The sequence below is a fragment of the Orcinus orca genome, chromosome 13 (assembly GCF_937001465.1).
Source record: "Orcinus orca chromosome 13, mOrcOrc1.1, whole genome shotgun sequence".
In the NCBI taxonomy this organism is placed as follows: domain Eukaryota; kingdom Metazoa; phylum Chordata; class Mammalia; order Artiodactyla; family Delphinidae; genus Orcinus; species Orcinus orca.
Window position 1 is genome coordinate 80760773 of NC_064571.1, and position 17437 is coordinate 80778209.

Genomic DNA, 17437 nt, shown 5'->3' on the forward strand with positions numbered 1-17437 from the left:
AACCAAGCAGGTATCACTGGGTGAGTGACCCAGCCTGAGTCCCAACTCACTCGTTTATGAAATAAGAGAAATAATACCTAACATTAGAGATTAAGTCAGATCGTAGATATAATACAGGGTATGTCCAATAGATGGTTTTTATTATTTAGCAGAGGCTGGCCAAATCTGGCCTGCCACCTGTTTTTGTCAATAAAGTTTTATTGGAACACAGCCTTACTCATTCCTTTATGTATTATTTATGGCTGCTTTTGCTCTATATAAACAGAGTTACGTAGTTGTGACAGAGACCCTGTGGTCTACAGAGACTAAAATATTTACTAGTTTATACACTTTACAGAAAAAGTTTGACAACCCCTGTTATATAATATTATCACCATTTACTCTTCATAATGCTATAAACTTGAACAGAACTCCCTCTCAGTCTCCACTATGGCCTGGGAGCTCTGTGGCCTCAGGGGCCTGACCAGGGGTGCTCTTTGACTTCCCTACCCAGCAGCCATCCCTCTGATAAGAGCATTTTCAGGGCAGGAAAGAAGTACCAGAGAATTCACAAGCCCACCCAGTAGCCCTCAACCAGTGATGGACAGGAGGTGCTATATATATACCCCAGCTGCAACCCCAACTCAGGTGGGCTAACTCTGTCCCAGCCCCCAGAGCTGCCCTGGGGATTAAACTGTAATGGCTTGGTTTGGCAACTTACTTCCATCTCTTTCCTGTCTCCCCTGTGGTGTTTCCTGGGATCACCTCCCAGTCAATTCCTTGCTCCAAATCCTTGTCTCAGGCTCTGCTTTGAGATGCTCCTGATCTCTTCCTTCCATAGCCCTTCTCCCATGTCTCTCTCTCAAAAGATAACTTTGTTGATTTCCACCATGTTGGGATGGTAGTAAACAGATAAGAGCCAGGTCATAAAAAAGTTTTTATTGTGGATGAAGTGGCTGATCACCTACAAGAACCAGGGTGGGTTGCTCAGGGGACAAACCCTCAGACTGACCCACTGCCCCTTCTCTGCACCTTCCCTGCCCTGTTGACTGCTCTGACTGTCTCGGGCGCTTGGTGGCGTGGCATCTTCCTGTCTGTGGGTGGTGACAGTCCTTGGAACCCGGACACTGGAGATTGCATGGGGAGAGTTAGCGGATGCTCATGAAACCCGTGAAGATTTAGGAGGAGGACTTATGTAATGAAGGACTGTTCTGAGCATCCAGCAACACCAAAGTTCATGCTGTGTTTTCTCATTTTTTATTTGTTTTGCAGAGTTTTTCTGCAGCCCACAGAATGGCTTCAGTGAGGGCCAGTAAGGATGGCATTCTAAGCCCAAGGGACTGGGTCTGAGCTTCAGCTGTGGGCTTGACTCAACAGCAGGAAGGGCTGTTAATTACCTAATCTGTCTTTGTCTCTATTAGACCAGCTGGTAAATTGGGGAGCAGTTGGCTTTGAAAAAGCAAAGTCATGAAGGTGGGGCTTGGAAAACCTTTGGGTTAAGGGCAACTGTTCAGGCGTGTGTGTGTGAGCTGAGCTGCTGCTTTTTTCAACCAAAGCTCTCAGGAAAGGTAGGGTTGACAGAACCCACAGATCTAAAGACTAGGTTATAAGCTCTGTGTCTTGATATAGACCACTTGACTCCTGGCCTGGTGCCTCAGGCCAGATCTGAGACGCCTCCAGGGGGAGGCACTCGTGGGCCTCCCCATCCAGCCTCAGAGCTCATGTGCCCGCACGGGGCCTGGGTGGCTCCGGGGCCAGGGAAGCCTGGGCAGTCCTTCTCTACTCCTCCTCCAGGACGGGTGCGAGCAGCTTCCTGCAGTGTCTCAGAGACATGGTCAGACGCTGTGATCTTCCTGCCCTCTGATGCGGGTAGGTGTGAAGAATGGCAGTCAGTGTGGTAATGTCAGCTTTCAGGGGAAGATTATGTTCCCATGCCAGGGCCTGGCCACTGCCTAGACAAATGGCCATGGTCATCAAAGGAGTAAGAGGGGTTTTAATGCTTAGAGGGGAGCTTCCCCTCACTCCCTGCCTCTGGGTCATGGGGGTTGGCGGTGGGAAAGAGGCCTGGGCAAGGTAGGGGACAGGGCAGAAGCTCCTTTGAGCCTGTGCGTGGACAGCTGGGGAAGCAGGTGCGCAGGGGCTGTGTGCCTGGTTCCCAGTCAGACTCGAGCCAGGAGATGACAGCTTTAAAAAGTAAACTTTGAAATACGCTCATCATTGAAAATAATGAACATATGGAAAAGTTAAAAGAAGAAAAAAAAATCATTCTCTTCTCAAACCAAAGACAGCTATTAACATTTTAACATTGTCTTAGTGGTCTTAAAAAAAAATCTCATTTTGAAAACATAGTTGAAGTAATATCATAGGCAGTTCTGCAGTTTGCTGTTTTTTTCATATTATAGCATAAACGTTTCTTCACTACACTAAAACATTTATAAAACAATTTTAATGGTCTTATACTATCCTGATAAAATGGAAGTACTGTGCATCAGTGAGGGTCCAGTGGAAAATAGAAACACTCAGTATTTTCATAGAAAGGGTTGCCAGCAGGGAATTGGTTCCACGGGTGAAGAAAGAGCCAGGGAGGCAAAGCCAAGCAGAGGGTGGAGGGGGCAGCCCGAGGGCTGGACGGACAAGGGGAGGGGATGCTGCTACATCTAGAAGCGGGGACTGTAGGGCGGGAGCTAGAGCAGTTCTAGAGACTGCAGAGGAGATGCAGTCACACCAGAGATGCTACAGGAAGCACAGATACAGGGGTAGAATGCCCAGGTTCCTCCTCCTTCCCGCCTTCCACCTTGCAGCAGTGTCTCTCATGGGCTAAACCTGACAGTGGCCCCTTCCTTGCTCTAGACCTTCACTGGCTCCCGTTACCCAAGGTATAAGAAGTAAACTCCTTGCTCTGCTATAAAGGCCCTTCCCAGTCTGACTCCAGCTTAAATGTCCATCCCGCCATCTCCTGTCTCTGCCCCCTACTCCCCATGAGAAGTCCCAGTTCTAAGCCCACCAGACTTTTCATTGTTTCCTTTAATGCCTCTGTGCCTTCGTACAAGCTGTTCTTGCATCCTGGAATGCCCTTCTTATCCTTGTCCGCCTGATGAGATCCATTCACCCTTCTAGAACTGGCTCAACCGTTACTTTGTCTGTGAAGCCCTCCCTCACCCCTTCTCTGGGGCAGATGTAGTGGGATCTTCAGCGACACTGGTGTCCCACCTCGTCTGGGGCATTCCCGGCGGTATGTGTCTATCTGTCCCCCCACCAGACTGTGCGCTCCTTCGTGGTCGGGGCCCCATTGAGTTCCTTTTGGGCACTCAGGGGAACACAGCTGAATGTTTGAAAATGCTGATTTCCTAGATCTGTAGCTATTGACCCGGAGGGCTGTTAAGTGAGAAAAACAAATTGTAGAGTAATACATGTGAAATGCCCTGATTTTAATAAGAACAAACAATGACACTGCCTGTGTTTGTTTTGTGAGCATGGAGGAAATTGTGGAAAGATCCATGCCAGGCTGACTCCCGTTGGCTACCTTACAAGGTGTGAGCTACAACGGCTGTAGGGAAGATTACTTTTTACTGTACCTTTTAGTAGTGTTCTGAAAATTATGGGGCACTCATGTTACCTTTTTAATTTTTGAAAAGGAATTTATAGTAAAGGTTTAGATAATATGAAAAGAAAATTATGGTTTCCTCCTTAGAATTTGGTTGGGTCCACATTACCTCATTCCCCTCTTTCTGGAAACTTCCTGGACCCTGTGATGGGGATCCATCGGCTCTCAGTTCCATCCCTCTGCTTAGATTGGGGTCCACTCTGGAGGAGAGCTCCGCAGAGGGGGCTGGGGGGGGGGAAGGCTGAGGAGGAAAGCTTCGCACAGTCTTTGGACCCCATCAGTCCCCAAACTCTAAGCTCAAAAAATTCAGTCCTTGACTCCCAGCCTGAACTTAAAGTGAGAGGCTGGGCTTAGCTTCCATTACAAATGTCCTGAGCCCTGCAGGCTCTTAAGAAAATTGATTCAGCCCCAGGCATAATCCCTGAGGTGCATTTTTTTCCCCAAGACATCAAGTTCATGGCTCTGCAATATCTGATTTAGATGTTTGGAAAATGTATTCTTTGACAAGGCTTAATTAAAGTGGATTGCACTTACATGGGAACATTTCACAATTTCCATAACAAACACTATTATTACCAGGAGCAATGTATTTTTTTGTTCTATTGATGTCTTTTATAGTGATGTCATAAAAAGAAGATTATGACTTCTCATTATGAGACAGATGGAGGAGAAGATGCATTTTGATTACCAGAGAGGGGAGTATGTTCTTTCCAAACAGTTACCTTAACAGCCAGCAAGGGCTGCACTGGATGTGAATGGGAGGTCCAGGCGAATGACTTTTTTATGGGCCTTGCTTTATTGCAGTTTCCTTTTGTACTTTTTTTTTTTTTTTTTTTTTTTTTGCGTTTTGCAGCCCTCTCACTGTTGTGGCCTCTCCCCTTGCGGAGCACAGGCTCCGGACGCGCAGGCTCAGCGGCCATGGCTCACGGGCCCAGCCGCTCCACGGCATGTGGGATCTTCCCGGACCGGGTAACGAACCCGTGTCCCCTGCATCGGCAGGCGGACTCTCAACCACTGCGCCACCAGGGAAGCCCCCTTTTGTACATTTTAAAACGAGATCCATCGAATGGGAAGCTGATTTTTCAGTTTGGCTAGAAACGAAGGTTCCACAGATTGTTATGTCTTTCTGAAACTATTATTAAAAATTAGGGGCTTTCCGCTGAGCCTGCGCGTCCGGAGCCTGTGCTCCGCAACGGGAGAGGCCACAACAGTGAGAGGCCCGCATAAGGCAAAAAAAAAATAATAATAAAAAATAACAAAATTCACTTTCTGCCTCTCAATTTAGCAACAAGAAGCTGGCTTTCCTGTAAAAATCCGTTATAATTAAATAACACTTTACATTTATAAGGTATTGTGAGAATCATCCATTTTTTTCTTTTTAAAACTATTTTGTATTATGAGGATAATAAATTGGGAAAACAGTCATTCTCTATATTAAAAAAAGTAGCCAGTTTTACGTACTCATATGATGGGCATTTTTGCCATATCTTTAAATCATTGTTTTAAACACCCTTTTATTTTCTTCAGCTTTATGGTGGTATAACTGACAAATAAAAATATGTATATTTAAGGCATACGGCATGATGTTTTGACATTTGCAAAATGATTATCACGATCAAGTTATTAACATTTTTCTGACCTCATATTGTTACCATTAGTGTGTGTGTACGTGCTTAGAAGATTCGATTTAAGATCTATCCTTTTAGAAAATTTCAAGAATAGTACAGTATTGTCCACTGTTATCATCACCGTGCTGTACGTTAGATCTCCAGAACTTATTCATCCTCCATAACTGAAACTTTGTACACTTTAATCAACATCTCCCCATTTCTCCATTCCCGCAGTCCCTGGTAAACACCATTTTTAATGGCTTCGTGATATTTAACCTTGGATTTTAATATAATTTATTTAACCGATTCTCTAAGGGTGGACATGGATTCTTTTCAAGTTGTTCATCTATGTAAATAACACCGTGATAAACTTCCTTATAGAAAAGCTTTGTCTGTCTTGCTGATTAGTCTAGAGTTAACTCTGGAAGTGAAATTACTGGGTCCGAGTGTTTAAACATATTGCCAACTAGAAAGTTTGTACCAGTTTACACTTCATATAAGAGCACATAATGTGTATCTTGAACATGTTTATTCACCTTCGCCAGGCAGAAATACCTTCTTATTTTAGTCTCTTTTCCTTGATTACAGCAGTAATTGAGGCAGTGGAGGTGTCTGGGTCAGCTCATGGAGGGCCTCGAATGTCCTTGGTGCCAGGGATGAACACTTCGCTCTGTTTGAGGGACATTTTAGAATAATTCCATTGAAATTCTGTGCTTTGGGTCAAAATAACAGTGATGTGTTTATGGAGTTTGTCTTGCTTCCTCCTTGCCATCAGAATTACCAGTGACGATCTACACACCTAAAAGGGGATTAGACCTCCTGTGATTTCCATTTGACTTAAGAAATAATCATGTCATATACAAATCCGTGAAGCCCAGGGTAGACATTATTTTTTAAGCTGACTTCGTATAGGGTCAGTTACCCTGAGTGGGTTATGTTTTTAGTTCAGACTAGTTATCCGTGAACTAGGCACCCTGGAGGATGTTCTGGCCACGTCCATAGTCAGGGAGCACTGAACCAGGCAAGGGAAGCACGTGACTGAAGAAACAGGGAACTTCAGAGACATGGCGGAAAGGCCAGAGGGAAGAGGCTGGCTTGTAATGTATTTGTGGAACTAAATGGGGGGCCAAAAAGCAGAAGCAATTAATTCATTTCTCTGGGAGCTAATTGATGAACCTTGACCTGAACTTTCCAAATCTCTTCCTTTGTTTCAAGTCCAATGCTCATTGTGTTTTGCATACCTAACTAATTAGAACATGCATTTCCTTACTTTGCCAAGGGTGCGTAATTGATCATGCTGGGCTCCTGAAACCATCTTAGGTAAGTTTTTTGAAATACATGCAAATTGACTTGCCACCAGTGATGCAGTTCAACAATGAAATCCAGGAGTCCTAGGAAAAGGTTTCAAAGTGTACTTTCCTCTACTTGGCGATTATTAAAGTCACCAAGGGGTTAGGTGCTCATTTTACTGATAGACAATTGAAATAATGAAGCAGTATGCGGTGTATTTGAAATTTCTGGGATCAGGGTCACACCTTGCTACAGGTGTGGGTCATTGAACTAGATGGCCTCTGCAGAAGTGCTCACGTGTTCCTGTCACAAGCCAGCCCAGGCAGCGCACTCTCCTCACTGAGGCCCTGTCTCAGCAAGGCTGGTGCTCTGTTGCCAAACAGACAGCCTGGACCCAGGCTTGGGACACCCAAAACAGGGCACCTCAAAAATGAAGAAAGTTTCAACTTCATGGACTTATCCAGAATTTTTCAACCTTAGACATCTAGGAAAAGCTATCTTGAGTTTCTCATAGCATAAGTTTTGTTTGTGTTAGGATTTGGAGTGTGTTTTGAATAACAGACATGGGTAAGGACGGAGAGCAGGGCACCATAATTTTTTCAGAGCTTAGGGTCACTAAAGGATTTAGCTGGACGCAGCGTCAGCTAGAGGATTCTGTGCAGGATGAGACGACCAATAAGGTTATCTCTCCAGAATCTCGCAGTGTAGGCTGTACAAAGCTGGAGTGTGAAAACCATTTGAAATGCCTTTTATTCAATGCTACAGAGCTCCCAAATGAAGCCTTTTTTCTTCCTGTGGCTTTTCCAAATAAGGAGTGAGATGTTATTAGTATAAACCTCAATGTAAATATGCATCTGGGTGTCAGGCCTGTTAGCTACTTACCCAGAGGGATTTTACAGCCGCAGGTGGGTTCTTTCCAGTGCCGGAAACAGAATGAGATGAGACCAGGCTTTCCTCTTTTAATTACTTTTCTATTTGGAGCAATTTCAAAGATGTCTTGTTAATTTTCAACAGCAGGGTTTGAGGGTAAATGTGAAGGGATGCTCTTTTCATTTCTCTCTGGGTTTTCTAGCTTGCTCGAGCCAGATGGCTGTCCTGCAGCTGTTTCATGGAAAACACTGTGCCCATACAGGGCTACCAGATTATTAATGCTGGGATCAGCCGGTCACATTCTGTTTTGGTCCATATGCACATGTCTTGTGTCAAGGTTATCTAATGCTTTACACTGATGGAAACCAAGGCTGAGCTGGGGAAATCTTTATGGAGCCCGAGAGATTCACCCACAGGAGTCAGAATTACTTGCATGTAGGTGATTCAACCTGATGCAAGAGAGCTGAAAGTAGAGACTCAGCTCTGTAAGTTCCCAGATGACTAAAAAGATGCGTTGTCACACTCAGACAGGCATAAAGAGACAGACGCACAGGGAGAAAAGGCAGTGGGGGGGGGGGCCTATGCTGGCCTCCATGTGTTTGGCCTCCATCTCTGGGCCAGAGGTCACTGGTCAGAGGCCCACCTGCCACCTTCTGCCCACAGACACATATTTCTGGCAGAAAGTTTAGAAATCTTGACTCAGTTCTCAACCTTTTTTAAAAGGTAGTGATTTCATATAAAACTCTGACTTTCAGGGTTTTTTGGGAAAAATTCCTGGTAACATAGCCTATCTGTGCCCATAGCATCCATTTCTGGAACTGCGTGGGGACCACTCTCAGTGTACACACCAGAGCCCTTTTCACTCTGTATCGTGTCCCCTCCCCTTCCTGCACCCAGCCTTGCTTACTCCATTACCTGTCTGTCCTCTGGGTGTCTGAGCTGTGACCTTGGCTCTAAAGAGATGCTGTAAACACCAGTCTGGGCAAATCTCAAGTCTTTTGTCCTGCCCAGGCCTCAGTTTTCCCACATGTACAAAGAAGAATTGGATGAGAGAGGGTCCAGAGTCTCTCCCCACTCTCCCCTTTTGTGATTCTGGAATGATTAGGAATTTTAAAATAATTATTTGGGGTATATATTAAAAGCCAATTCCATTTCTTTGGCTTGCAGAATTCTGAAATTCAGGAAACACAAAGCCATTTGTCATTTGATCTTGTGACACCAAGGATTCCAGTAGCTTGGAACATTCTGGGGAGAATGGAAGGGGTAGTTTTGCTGTCGGATTAGTCGCACATTTTAAACCAGCCAGGAGGCTGCAGGGACAGGCTATGGGCAGGTCAGCACCCTTGCTCTGTGCTTGTCTGGTGTCGTTTGTGTGAATTCAGCACGGGTCTGTTGAGCCCTGTTGGTTTTACAGGCCTGTCTCTTGGCCTGAATCTGGGTATATTCTCTTCCATCACAATCCGTTTCTGGGATGAGGGAACACTGGACCAGGAATTAGCCCATCTGGATTCTTGTCGTGAATCTGTCGTGGACTCATTGCTTCATCCTGTTCACATCCCTTTCCATTTCCACCTCTGAGATTGGAAGAAATTTCTTCAAGCTCTGACATTCTGTGGTCCTAAAGTTTATCCTGTGCTTCCATGGGGGACATCAAGGGAAAGCCCCCAGAAGTTGCTAGGCCCGCTGGCAGACAGCATGTCGGGAACAGGCCACAGAGCAGCAGGGGGTCCTGAGTGAGCTGTGGCTGCTGGTGTCCAGAAACTTTTTATCTAATGGGAAAGATAAAGCATATACTTAAGACTCTACCATAGGAGAAGAAATAAGTGTCTTTGGTCTCCTTTCCCTCCACTTTAAAAGGTCTTTCATGTTCAACATCGAGGCCTTTGCAGTGAAACAGAAAGAAATAAATTAAAAAGAAATCCAGAAAAATAGGAAATTGGGTTAACTTTCCCCTGTCAGATATATTTTTCTGAAATATAGGTCCTATGACATACTTAAAAATTCTCTGTCCCTGGGGTGGGTTTGGATCAAGTTCAAACTCTTTGGCTGGCCCTGTCCCCATTGGCATGACGGCCTTCTGCATCCTCACCAGGGCGAGGAGTCCTGACTCTTGGCCCTGTCCTCCCCTCCAGCTCCCTATTCCTGCTGGACCTGCCCCCCGACCCTCCGTCTGCACAGACCCAGGCCCGTTCCTGGCCTCAGGTTGCTTCTCCTCAAGGCTTGCCTGCTGTGTGTTTTGTCCCTCAGGCTCTAGTCCAGACTATTTAACCCCAGAGTTAATACTTCGAACTCCTGCCACCGGAGCTTTGGACCTCGGGCACTCAGTAAATATTTGTTGTGTGAATAAATGAAGGAGTGAATAAATGAAAGGTAAGCTAAAGGGAATAAATGTTCCCCAGGCCAGGGTGGACCAGCTCTCATACAGCGTGATATCTCTCCTGCTTTCAGCAACTTCTCCCCAGCTGGCTGGCATACCCTCTGTCCTGTTACCAGGATGGCCAGCGGGCAGTCCCTAATCCAACGCATGCAGGACTGACCAGTGTCTCTTCCAGGCCAAAAGAGACGTGATGTTCAAGTTTGTCTTTTTTTGATGCCTGAGAAGGTGAGTTCTCTGAGGACATTTACTGTTTCCCTTCCTCCAGGTGCACTGCTGTAGGGAAGAGCCAGGCCTGTCACTTTGTCTTCCTTAACTGTAATAGCTGCAGCCAAACATCATTAGTCTGACTGGTTAGGGATGAAGGGCAGAGTAAAGAAGGAGAAAGGCTGGCCACGCACATCACATTCGAGAAACCCGCAGTTTACCTGCTCTAACTACTTCTTACTGTGTGACCAGTATTGCCCAGAAGTTACTCAAATTCCTGTTTTAATGAATAGACGAGAACAGTCTTCAGCAACTGTATGCGTCAGAATTCTCCACAGAAACAGAACCCATAGGAGAACTGGTGGTTTAGATCCAGTGTAAGACCCGCAGTCTTGGGACCTAGAAAGAGCTGAGGTTTTAGTTCAGTTTGAGTCCGAAGGTAGGAAAAAAAAATGAATCCCAGTTCAAAGGCCACCAGGCGCGAGTTTCCCCTTACTCAGCCTTTTTGTTCTATTCAAGCCCTCAAATGAAGCCCACCCACGGTAGGGAGGACAATCTACTTTATTCATCTTCCGAATTAAATGTTAATCTCATCCCAGAACACCCTTCCAGAAACAGAATAAGGCCTGATCCAGTATCGGGGCACCAGTCTTATTGACATGTAAAAGTCAGCTTCACAGGAAGCAAATCAACAGATTTTTGTATAATGAATAATTTTTAAGTGGTTTACAGAGCTTGAGTCTATTTGGTTCTGTTTTACGTTGTCTAAACGTTCTGCAATTTTATCTTCACCATGAATGAACCTACTTCTCAGACCATTGAAAAGGGGGAGAGAAAGGGAGGGAAGGCTGAGTAGCGAGTGGTGAGGGGCACACATGCCTCTGTAAGGGATCCCCCCTTGTTTGCATGAGATTGTGAGTCAGCTTTTCCTGGGACCTGCTTGGCAGATGGAGGGTACCTGGCTTTCATGAGATTTGGAGGCTGTGTTCTGTCTTCAGGAACCAGAATTGAGAAAGCGTGGGGGACTTCCAGGAGATAATTGAGAGGCAGCAAAACAGATTTTATCTCCGACACTCTGGGCTATTTCTAATACTGGTTTTACTAAGAACAAGCCACTTGAATAATGGATTAATTAATTACTGATAGGTATATTTGTTTGAATGTTGCTTCTGTGATAAAGTGCTCACCAGGTATTATTTATTATACTAGATATTTTAAATGTTTTCTTATTTGATCCAGCCAGCCAACCTACTGTCTGCATTTTTGTCTCCATTTTACAGATGTTAAAACTGAGGTTCTAAGCCACTTGTGTCAGGTTGCAGAGCTGGTACTCGTGGAGCTGAAACTCACATGTTGATCATTCTGACCCCGAAGCCCATGCTCTCCAACCTCCGTGGTTCTCACCTTTGTGAGAACATGCTGGTTTTTATACAGGCTGAGCAGTCATTCCCAGGGGCCTCTTAATGGAGTCCCTCCCCTCCCCCGAAGTACCCACACAAATTTGGAAGGACTAGGCTTTTGTTGTGTTGGATGAAAATGGTTTGATGATTCTGTGTGTTATGTTGGTAAAAGCAGGATCTACCTGTATCAAACATCCATTCTTTCCTCATCACAGCATTATTCTGAGACAGAATAAAATTGCAGGAGAGAGCAGACAATTTTAGCTCACAACAATTTTCAGTTTTAGAACTCTTTTGCAAATAGTGCTGAAGGAGATACATATTCCATGTGGAATAGAAGAGGACATTTTGTTCCTTCCAAACAAACCTGGAAAAAAAAAAAAAAAAAAGAACAAAACCCCAGCTTTTATTTAAAAAGTTTAAGAGGCTGCTGCTGTGGACTTAGCCATCAGATTTTGGGTATCCACGCTGTGTCCTGCGCAGGACTACACAACAGGGAGTTAGAGAGGAAAGGAAGGCAGGCGCTGTCCTCATGAGTGATGGACTCGGAGGGCTCGTTTGCAGGAAACAGAAACCAGCTCAAATGCCCCAGGATAGCGGGGTCTTGGAAAGAAAGAGTTCATCCAGGTCCTGTGGGTGGGCGGGGAACATTGGGAAAGTGCTGGTCTCTCCACCTCAAGTGTTTTCCACGATCTCCCTCTGCTCTACCCCATACATCTGCCCCATTCTTGACAGGGATGCTTTCCTACTAACTAGTGGCCATGTCCACCACAGGAAGACGCATGTAAATGAAAATGCTGCAAAGGATGAATAACTCCTTGGAAGTGGGGGAAACGTCCATTAACTTTCTGTGTAGCTTGTCCAGTCTCTCATCTTCAATTCTTACACGACCTGGGCTTGAATGCCGCCTCCTACGTATGAGCTGACTTGGGCAAGTTCTTGTCCCCCTTCTAAGTCTCAAGTCCCCGTAGTTGTAAAGTGGAGGTGAAGGCTTCTAACACATATACTTGCTGGGAGGAGTAAATGAAAGCACCCTTGCCAAGAGCTTAGGAGATACCTAATAAATAATAGCTCTTATGCTTTTTTTTTTCCTTTTTCTTTTTGCGGTACGCGGGCCTCTCACTGTCGTGGCCTCTCCTGTTGCGGAGCACAGGCTCCGGACGCACAGGCTTAGCGGCCATGGCTCACGGGCCCAGCCGCTCCGCGGCATGTGGGATCTTCCCAGACCGGGGCACGAACCCGTGTCCCCTGCATCGGCAGGCGGACTCTCAACCACTGCGCCACCAGGGAAACCCCTCTTATGCTTTTTATAGCTCTCTCTAAGTTTGGGGAAGTGAGCTCTTGGGTCCAGGGTAATGGCTGGGTGGGCTGATGCAAACCCTGGTCCCCAGAGGCCTGGGCTTGTTTGGGTGGGGTTTCCACTCGGGGGAAGCTGGGAGAGAAGGGGGCAAGAGAGAGAATGTGAGAGCGTAGCTGAGAAGGGGTCCTGGGAGCCAAACTGGGTCAGGAACTGCAGATGCCACAAGCAGAGTGGACCTGAATTAAAGGCCCAGAGAGAATGGAAGTGACCTTCCAGCTGTGAGATTTGTGAGTCAAGGTCGTCAGCTATCACCTGATTCAGAACAGGAAATGAGCTAGTGGTGTTGGAAGATCTATTAGGGCCATGACCAAATCTCTGCTGTATCTCTAGCCCCTAGGTCAATGCTCAGCTTGTAATAGTGACTCTACAAACATACGTTAAATGAATGAATTAATGGATGAATGGCAGAGAGGGTGAGGACTGGCATACAGATCATTGTCAGAGCAAGGAGAACGGATGAGGACCTAAGGAGCTCTGTGATGTGGTCATGGGTGGTGCCAGACCCAGGACATAGCTGAGGGCTCAGGGGCAGAACCAGGTAAGTTGGTGCAATAATAACACCACCACCCTCATCTAATTAATAGCTACCATTTTTGAGTACTTTCTGAGGGAACAGATTCTATATTCAATTGTCTTGTTTATTTAGTTATTGCAATCCCCCTGTGAGATGGATAGGATTATCTTCATCTCATAGATGTGGAAACAGAGGTTAAAAGCCTTTCTGCGGATTACACATCTAGTGCGTAGACAAGTTGTGATTCAAGCCCACATGCCCCTGACTCCCAGCTATGCCCTTAGTCGCGTTGTTGTGCCGTCTGCCAAAATGCAACCTCCCAGAGTGGACAGAAACGGCCAGGCTTCCAGGTGGCAGCCCAAGTCTCAAACAGTTTGGGCTCCACGACCCATCTGGTGAGAGCCAACCTGTGTTGATGCAGGGAACTGAGGGCAGTTGTCTAACAGGCTGAGTGGGGCAGTTTGGGCTCTGTGTTCATGAAGAAAGGGCCCATGACCATAACTGTACAGGATGGGGGAGAGGGAGAGGCCCCGGCCCACTGAGCACCTCTCTCTAGTGAGGAAGCCCCGAGAAGGATGTGGCTGCATTGTGAGCAGCTCTCTCCAGGATGGGATTTTGGGTAGCAATTTTGGATGAAGAGGTCACGGGACAGAAGAGCACATGGTGTCAGGAAAGCCAGTGGACTGTAGACTGTGCTGGAGGCAGAGGGCCTTGGCTGGGTGTACTGGCCAGTTCTTGTAACATCATAGTAAGTAAATAAACAAATATGGCCTGTGAGCTTGCTCCCTATCTATCTATATATCTATCATCTATTCATCTAGTTATCATCTATCTATCTCTATCTCTCTCTTTGTCGTCTGTCATTTATCTATCTATTATCTACCCATCCATCTATTTATCTATCTGTATATCATCTATCTATTCATCTAGTTATCATCTATCTACCTGTCTATCTCTATCTCTGTCATTTATCTATCTTTTACCTATTATCTATCTGTCCATCCATTTATTATCTATCTATCATTTATCTGTTGTCTGTCTATCTGTACCTATCCCTATGTGTCATCTATCTATCTATCCATTTATCACCTATCTATCTATTATCTATCTATCTATCTATCTATCTATCTATCTATCTATCTATCTGTCTGTCTATCTATCTATCCTGAGGATCTCAGTGGAGAGTGAGGAGGTCTGTGAACAACTTGAGAGGACTTAATTCTGAGTGAACAGTCTTCAACACACTTCCCCTGGAGATATCCCCCTGGAACCCTCAAAAGTAACTTGGGGAAGCTTAAGAGCAAAAGGTGAAGATTCAGCCATTGTACAGGTGGGGGTGGCATGCTAGTCAAAATCCTAAATTAAAGTTTCCACGACCCCCTTGCTAGTCACAGGCCAGTGAGACCCAAGGATGTCTGAGTTCACAAGGAAAATGGTTTTGGCTTTGCTTGGCTGAGCTAAGGACTGTGGGTATTGATGTGGAAACATCACTGAGAGACAGAGATAATTAATTCCAGGGAAAAATGTCAGCCACCCTAGCATGACAGTCCTTTACTATCTGAAGGATTAAAGGTGCCTGTGAATACGCAAATCAATCAACGTGATACACCATATTAACAAATTGAAGGAGAAAAACCATATGATAATCTCAATAGATGCAGAAAAAGCTTTGGACAAAATTCAACACCCATTTATCATAAAAACTCTCCAGAAAGTAGGCATAGAGGGAATGTACCTCAACGTAATAAAGGCCATATATGACAAACCCACAGCCAACATCGTCCTCAATGGTGAAAAAATGAAACCATTTCCACTAAGATCAGGCACAAGACAAGGTTGCCCACTCTCACCACTATTATTCAACATAGTTTTGGAAGTTTTAGCCACAGCAATTGGAGATGAAAAAGAAATAAAAGGAATCCAAATTGGAAAAGAAGAAGTAGAGATGTCACTGTTTGCAATTGACATGATACTATACATAGAGAATCCTAAAATTCTACCAGAAAGCTACTGGAGCTAATCAATGAATTTGGTAAAGTAGCAGGATACAAAATTAGTGCACAGAAATCTCTTGCATTCCTATACACTAATGATGAAAAATCTGAAAGAGAAATTAAGGAAACACTCCCATTTACCACTGCAACAAAAAGAATAAAATATCTAGGAATAAACCTGTCTAAGGAGACAGAAGACCTGTATGCAGAAAACTCTAAGACACTGATGAAAGAAATTAATGATGATACAAATAGATGCAGAGATATACCATGTTCTTGGATTGGAAGAATCAACATTGTGAAAATGACTCTAATACCCAAAGCAATCTACAGATTCAATGCAATCCCTATCAAACTACCAATGACATTTTTCACAGAACTAGAACAAAAAATTTCACAATTTGTATGGAAACACAAAAGACCCCAAATAGCCAAAGCAATCTTGAGAAAGAAAAATGGAGCTGGAGGAACCAGGCTCCCTGACTTAAGACTATACTACAAAGCTACAGTAATCAAGACAGTATAGTACTGGCACAAAAACAGAAATATAGATCAATGGAACAGTTTAGAAAGCCCAGAGATAACCCCACGCACATATGGTCACCTTATCTTTGATAAAGGAGGCAAGAATATACAATGGAGAAAAGACAGCCTCTTCAATAAGTGGTGCTGGGAAAACTGGACAGCTACATGTAAAAGAATGAAATTAGAACACTCCCTAACACCATACACAAAAATAAACTCAAAATGGATTAAAGACCTAAATGAAAGGCCAGACACTATCAAACTCTTAGAGGAAAACATAGGCAGAACACTCTATGACATAAATCACAGCAAGGTCCTTTTTGACCCACCTCCTAGAGAAATGGAAATAAAAACAAAAATAAACAAATGGGACCCAATGAAACTTAAAAGCTTTTGCACAGCAAAGGAAACCATAAACAAGACAAAAAGACAACCCTCAGATTGGGAGAAAATATTTGCAAATGAAGCAACTGACAAAGGATTAATCTCCAAAATTTACAAGCAGCTCATGCAGCTCAATAACAAAAAAACAACTCAATCCAGAAGTGGGCAGAAGACCTAAATAGACATTTATCCAAAGATATACAGATTGCCAACAAACACATGAAAGGATGCTCAACATCACTAATCATTAGAGAAATGCAAATCAAAACTACAACGAGGTATCACCTCACACTGGTCAGAATGGCCATCGTCAAAGAAGCTACAAACAATAAATGCTGGAGAGGGTGTCAAGAAAAGGGGACCCTTTTGCACTGTTGGTGGGAATGTAAATTGATACAGCCACTATGGAGAACAGTATGGAGGTTCCTTAAAAGACTAAAAATAGAACTACCATATGACCCAGCAATCTCACTACTGGGCATATACCCTGAGAAAACCATAGTTCAAAAAGCGTCATGTACCACAGTGTTCACTGCAGCTCTATTTACAATAGCCAGGACATGGAAGCAACCTAAGTGTCCACTGACAGATGAATGGATAAAGGAGATGTGGCACATATATACAATGGAATATTACTCAGCCATAAAAAGAAATGAAATTGAGTTATTTGTAGTGAGGTGGAGGGACCTAGAGTCTGTCTTACAGAGTGAAGTAAGTCAGAAAGAGAAAAACAAATACCATATGCTAAAGCATATGTATGGATTCTAAAAAAAAAGTTCCAAAGAACCTAGTGGCAAGACGGGAATATAGACACAGACCTACTAGAGCATGGACTTGAGGACACGGGGAGAGGGAAGGGTAAGCTGGGACGAAGTGAGAGAGTGGCACTGACATATATACACTACCAAATGTAAAATAGATAGCTAGTGGGAAGCAGCCGCATAGCACAGGGAGATCAGCTCGGTGCTTTGTGACCACCTAGAGGGGTGGGATAGGAAGGGTGGGAGGCAGACGCAAGAGGGAGGGGATATGGGGATATATGTATACGTATAGCCGATTCACTTTGTTATACAGCAGAAACTAGCACACCATTGTAAAGCAATTATACTCCAATAAAGATGTTAAAAGAAGGAACCTAAAAAAATTTTTAAAAATAAAGGAAAATAAAGGTGTCTGTGAATTCTTTGGCAGCCCTCCCACCAAAAGGTGGGGTTTATATCTCAACCTTTTGCATCTGAGTGGGCTTTGTGACCAATAGAATAGGGTAGAAATGATGCTACTGAGAAATCAGAGGCTTATGCTTCCTGGCTCTTTGAACCCTCTGAG

The 17437-nt window shown here is 44.5% G+C and overlaps 1 long non-coding RNA gene across 1 annotated transcript in view; it reads right to left on the reverse strand.

The window, feature by feature from the left end:
* LOC125960762 (uncharacterized) overlaps positions 1-16050 on the reverse strand; it is a 308514-nt gene extending 292464 nt beyond the window's left edge. The window contains exon 1 of the long non-coding RNA XR_007470764.1: positions 15807-16050. This is a non-coding gene — a long non-coding RNA (uncharacterized LOC125960762). The remainder of the gene's footprint in view (positions 1-15806) is intronic.
* Between the last annotated feature and the right edge of the window lie 1387 nt (positions 16051-17437).